We start from the raw sequence: 6,196 nt of genomic DNA, 5'->3' as shown, positions 1-6,196 counted from the left end.
TTGCATTTGAATGGGAACGCTTGAGCCGCCCGGGCCCCGATGATGACGTGCTTGTAATGGGGAATCAACGCTGTGAGGGTTGGGAGCGCACACCCGGCACAGCAGCTGCCTGCCTGCCCCTCCTGAGAACATCATTTATTTTCTCAATTGAAGTTTATTTCATGAAAAGTCATATTCTAAAATCAATGTAAACACATCTAGAGCAACCTCGGTGCATGATACAGCTGGTGATGGCGAGGAAATGGGCTGGGATAGATGGGCTTACACAGCACCAGGGCAAGGTTTCTGGTGTATCCTTCTTGTCCATGGGATGTTAAAATGCATGGGTTTGTTTTATCAGCCTCTCCTGCACACCCCACAGCATTTCCTCCATGGCCTGCTGCATCAGTGCACTGGGTATGGAGTTGTGGGGTCAGCTTCATCTACAAGAAATCTAGAGAGGGGCTTTGGACAAGGGCCTGTAGGGACAGGCCAAGGGGAATGGCTTTAACCTGCCAGAGGGGAGACTGAGATGAGCTCTTAGGCAGAAGCTCTTCCCTGGGAGGGTGCTGAGGCGCTGGCACAGGGTGCCCAGAGAAGCTGTGGCTGCCCCATCCCTGGCAGTGCTCAAGGCCAGGTTGGACACAGGGGCTTGGAGCAAGCTGCTCTAGTGGAAGGTGTCCCTGCCTGTGGCAGGGGTTGGAACTGGAGGAGCTTTGAGGTCGCTTCCAACCCAAACCAAGCTGGGATTCTATGAACTTGTTCTGCATCCACCCCTGCAGGACAGCGCAGTCAGATTTATGAATTTATAAGCGCTGTAGATCACGGTTTAGGAATCTAAGGCAATCCTTGGTGCTGAGACCAGACCCGGGTGCAGAGCAGCTCCTGCTGCTGGGCGCTGCATCTGTGCAAGAGGCCTCAGGAATTAACCATCCCATTAGGATGCAGTAACTAGGCAGAAGCTCTGAGCAAAATCTGCTGGCCAGTTCTCACACACGCAGCACTTTTTTTATAGCTCTCTGCACTGATTCATTGGAAAAGAGAAATTTCTCAGATTCTCAGGGAAATAAATGCCTTTTGTTTCGGTTCCTACTTGACAGGCGTATTTATGATGATCACAAAGAAAAGAACACAACAAATCCTGGCAAAAAAGAAAAGGAAGCAAGAAGAGCGAGCCGAGCTACAGATAATAAGTAACAAATCAGGAAAGGGAGGAAGATAATAGTTGTGATTAAAAATCAGATGCTATGAAATAAAGAACAATGGTTCTGAGATGTAAAAGTATCCATAAAAAAAAAAAAATCCATATCCAAATGTGTTATGGACAACAGGAAAGCATTTTAAATTATCTGGAACAAAAGAAATTCCAGCAAAATTACAGTGTTATGGATCCATTTTTTTGATAGGTGCAGTAATGCCATCAATAACAATGCAGATGGTGCAGAAGAGACCAAAAACCTGCTCTGTGAAATAACGAAGCCCGTGCATTTCCAGCTCTTGGCACCCATCATTTTCTATTCTAACGGTGACTGCGCAGCAGCTCCCAAACTGTTAACAGTTTAAAAACAAAAAGTTAAGCTGCAACCTTAATTAGCTGAAATAATTATTAATTTTTAAAAGCTTTCAATTAATTTTTAAACCCCTTTTCCTCTGCGAGGTGGCCAACTCGCTGCTGCATTTGTGGAGAAAAGCACTAAATATTTTACAAGAATGACAGAATAAAGCTGCTGTCGCCGTGGTATTGAGAAGAGAGTGAAAAATGGGGCTATGGAGCATCATCAACCCCCATGACACCAGCTCGGGGTATGCCACTGTCACCTAAGGCTTCTCCCCTCCGTCCATACACCCCTATACACTTAGACTGAGTCTATACTATAAACTCCCTCCTTTGTTTTCTCCTCAGCATCAAAGATCCAATATTTTTTATAAGCTGGGAAAGAAATGTGTTTCCAGAAGCATCTTGTGAGCGTGGATTTTGTCTTTGAAGCAGAAGTTTATTGTCCTTATTATTCCAGAAGAAAAGTTTTGAGCCCTTGTAGTTTGTTGGCTGACAGCAGGTAGAAGGTGACGTGGAAGGTTTGAGTCGTGATTCCTGAGAGTAAGGGGTTATTATGGACATTTAGAGATTTGCTCTCAGTTAAATCACCACAACTCAAGCAGAATATCAGCAAAATAGTTGCAAGGTGGCCCTTATTTTGTTATAGATCATGAAGCAATACAAGGGAATTGATGTTTATCCAGGGAAATGATGCATTCCACCTCTACTGCGTTACCTGATCTTGTAGAAGGTGTCCCTGCCCATGGCAGGGGCTTGGAACAAGATGATCTTTAAGGTCCTTCCAAGCCAAACCATCCTGTGATTCTGATGAACAAATGAAAGTGAAAAGCAGGTGATGTGGGTTCCAAAAGAGCATCTTTAAGAATTATCTCCCTCAAGCCTTCCTCAAGCTTGTCCTTTCCTTTAGCACACCACTTCTGTTGTTTGGGCAGGCAGGGAAGGCTTTGCTATGGGCAAGGCATGATAAACTGCTGGCAGGGCTTGGCTTTGTTAGAGCAGTTATTTGGGTGGGAAGGAGCGTTCTGTTGCTGCTTTGTTTCTGCCTGAGCGAGCCCAGACCTTCCCGTGACGACTTCCAATGGGACTCCTTGGAGCCAAACCACCACGAGTAGCACATGTTATTTAAGTTTTGCCTAATCCCAGCTTAATTGGGCAGTGCACTGGGCTGGAAGGGGCTCTGTGCTGCTACAGAAGGCATTAACACCCACTGGGGTATACTGGCATCCATACCCTGGAACCGGTGGCTTTTGGCATCGCCGGCTGTCCTGTACCTCAGCAGGGCTTTGCACAGCAGCGTCCTGGCTTGTAACACCATGTGAGGGTGGGAATAGCTGGAGGGACATCAAACATCCCCCTAGGACAATGCCACCGCTGCGCAAGGGCGCAGTGGGGAGCTCTAGGCTGGAACACCATGTGCTCCTCTCCCACTGGCACAGGCACCGCATGAAATTCAGTAATTCAGGTTATAGGGAGCCAGCAGGCTCCTGGCCACATCTGCCCTGAGGCTGTAGGTGAGCCTGAGCTGCAGGCTCATCCTGGGTGCGTGATGGAGAGATGGGAGCAGGGATGTATGTGCTGAAGTCAGTGCTTCAGCACACGCTGCCTGAGGCGCTGGCGTTAACGTCCATGCATCAGTCTCAGGTGGCCACCACCACCATTATCAGGTCTCCAGTGCTGTAAGGGCACCCTTAAATCAAAGCAGAGGTTACTCCTTGAAGAGAAATGCATCTACAGAAGCAGTAACTGGAAATTTTCCCTAGGCTTTAGCAGCTTCCTTCTGGTCCCTCTCACTTCATATTGAAGACATTCACCATCTTTTGGCAACTCTGTGCGTTCCAAGGCAGCCCAGACACGTGACATCGCTCAGTTTGATGCAGTACAAACATTAGGGAGTTTTTTCTTCCTTTGCCATAGTGGGTTTCATTTTAAACAGAGTTTGCCAAGTTGAAATATCATTCGCAGCAGGCGAAGGAGTTTTCCGGCACTGAAGGCAGGGGAGGTTTGCAGACTTCTGTGTAAGGCCCCGTTCCTCAGCACAGGGTGTTGCATCCCAGTGCTTTTACAGCAGACACAGTCAAGGCTGTATCCAGTGTCCCTCTAGGTATAGAGCATCCCAGTTCCCTGGCTCCAAACTTGCACCTGGAGGGAGATGGGCATTGAGTCCCCCCCCAGGCTAAAGCCCTATTTCAAACTCTGCTCGCCTTGTATCTGAAAAGAAGTGGGCTGAATTGAGCTCTCCTAGCCCCACTTCCAGCAGCCCAGGAGAACAGCTCAGGAAACATCAGCTTCCCCATTTCCAGCCAAATGCAAAAGTAGAAAAAAGCCAGAAAACCATAAAAATTAAAAGTTATCTAGCCCCTGCTGTAATGGTTGCTATTCACCATCACGGGTGTGTATCTTAGCCCAATCACACACCCCAGAGACAGGCAAGGGATCACACTCAGTGCCTGCTTACGTGCTCAGCACCGTGCTAGCACACAAGGCCGGCAGAGTTGAAGTGTATTCACACCATGCACAGCACCAACACTGCCAGACCAGGGACAGCTCTGAGATGCTGCAGCCACACCAGGATGATGCTTTTCCCTGGCACTGCTTGGGAAAGGTGGATGCTCTCCAGCTGGGAATGGTGAGCAGGGGGAGCACAGGTGCTGCTGATCACCAACAGAGCCCTTAAATTCCCACCAGCAGGGCACTACTTTAAAGTAAGCTGCAGAGGGTATGGAAGGACAGGCTCCCCTTGGACATGCTGAAATGTTTCTGCTGTACTCACAAGGACCTGGCCTGGCTTGTACGGCTGTTTGCCCAACTGATGATAGCTTGATAGCTGCAGCAGGGAGCTTGTTAATTGAATTCCAAAGGGACTAATTACAGCGGGAATGAGAGAGCTTTCTGTCATCTTCCAGGTTCTTCCCTGCATCTGGATTCGAGAGGGCTGCAGGAGCCGGGACTTGTTGGCAAGAGGCAGAGGAGGAGCCGGTGGTGTTTCTGCCCTCCCGCTGGGAGGTGATGCCGGGCTTGGGTGGGATGCCGTCAGCTGTATCCCTTCCCTGGGCACAGGAGGGGTGCTCAGCTCACTGAGCTATTAAGGTAAGCAGGAGGAGAGGGCTGCAGCACATGCAACCCTCCAGCTTGGGGGCGTTTCAAGTCCTGCTGTGTGTCTCCTGGCCAGCTCCTTTCAGCTCCTCAGCTGAAAAGCAACCAAGGACCTGTGTAGTGCCCCATGCCCAGGAGAAAGGGCAGCTCTGGTCAGGAGGGGTTACAGGCTCCCTTTGTGACTGCAGCCCTCAGCACACCAGCTGCTGCATTGCACACAGGGCAGGATGTGTCTGGGTGAGACCCCCGGGCTCAGCATCACTGTGGCTGTTGTCTGCAGCACAGCAGGTCACAGCCATGCACGGGGTTTTACCCAGGCTGTGCTGCAGCGGTGACTCTTGTGCTGGACATGGACACAATGAGCCCCAGGGCTGCAAACCCCCATCCCTGTGACTCTCCCAGAGCACAGGGTGCTGCTGTGGGGAGCATTTCCCTTGGCTGTGAGCCCCGGTGCTGCTGCTTTCCCAGCCCTGCCCTTGCATCCTGCAAGCACCGACCCAGCCATGCAGCAGCAGGGAGCTGAACCCCAGGGAGGTGACGAGAACTTCCTGGGTTTAAAAGTACACGGTTTTATATGTACATGTGTATGGACACAATCCTGCTTCCTGCTTCCCAACGCCAATCTTAACTCCAGCTGTGCCAGTGATGCAGTTCACTGCACAGAGCTGCAGACTGTGCTGCCAGGGCAGCAGTGGAGGGGTGAGCGCTGTGGTGGCTGGGGAAGAAAACGTTCTGTGCTGCTACATCCTAAACCAGTTCCTGGCCCTGCCTATTTGACAGCTTTATTGACTGATGCACCTTGCAGGAAAGAATCCTTGCTCATCAAATGGTTTTATTGCAGTTGGGGCACCAAATCACATCAGGGAAAGGCATTTTCCCCTGGCCCTGGCTGTATGTTTTGAGGATGCCAGGGGGCAGGTACCCTGCGTGCCACTGCCCATGGCTGCTGCTACAAGGGTGCAAAGTAGTCACTGTTATCATGGGGCAAGATCCTCCCTTACAGTTGTGGTAAAATCTCAGGTGCTTTATGCACAAAGGGTGGGCTGTGGATTAACATAATCCTTCCACCAAAGGTAATAAGGGCATTGCTGGCCCATGGGGAAGAGAAGAGGTGTGCTGAGCCATGGTTTGTTCAGGGAGCAGGACCTGTGTCTGTGGCAGCCTTGGCCATAACCCCAGACGTGTCTGCCTGGGGTCAGCCCCTGCTAATCTCCGTATGCTTCTCTCCTGGCAGAGCATATGGCTCCCCGTATGCTACTGCCATGTCCAATCCATGCAGTGTCCCCATTCCTCCTGAAGCAGCAGGTTATAAATGTCTACATGCCTTGCAAAGGGGCTTGCTGAAAGGTTTGTAACGGGTATGGCAACAGAGGTTGTCATAGACTGTTGCTTCCCCTGCCTTCAGCTTTTAGGGAAACCAAAAGTGCACAATCCGGGCCAAACCGCCTCCAACTGTGCTTCCCATTTGTGTGACTGTGCTGGGGTTTGAAGTACTCAAATGACGGAGATCTCAGGTTGTAGATGTGGGATGGGGAACTGCAGGGGCTCTGGATAAATCTCATGGCA

The sequence above is a fragment of the Pezoporus flaviventris genome, unplaced genomic scaffold (genome assembly GCF_033815535.1).
Source record: "Pezoporus flaviventris isolate CSIRO_AGI_PZ_B2104156 unplaced genomic scaffold, CSIRO_AGI_Pfla_v1 ptg000023l, whole genome shotgun sequence".
Classification (NCBI taxonomy): Eukaryota; Metazoa; Chordata; class Aves; order Psittaciformes; family Psittacidae; genus Pezoporus; species Pezoporus flaviventris.
The sequence above is the reverse complement of the archived record's forward strand: the minus strand, read 5'-3'. Positions refer to the sequence as shown.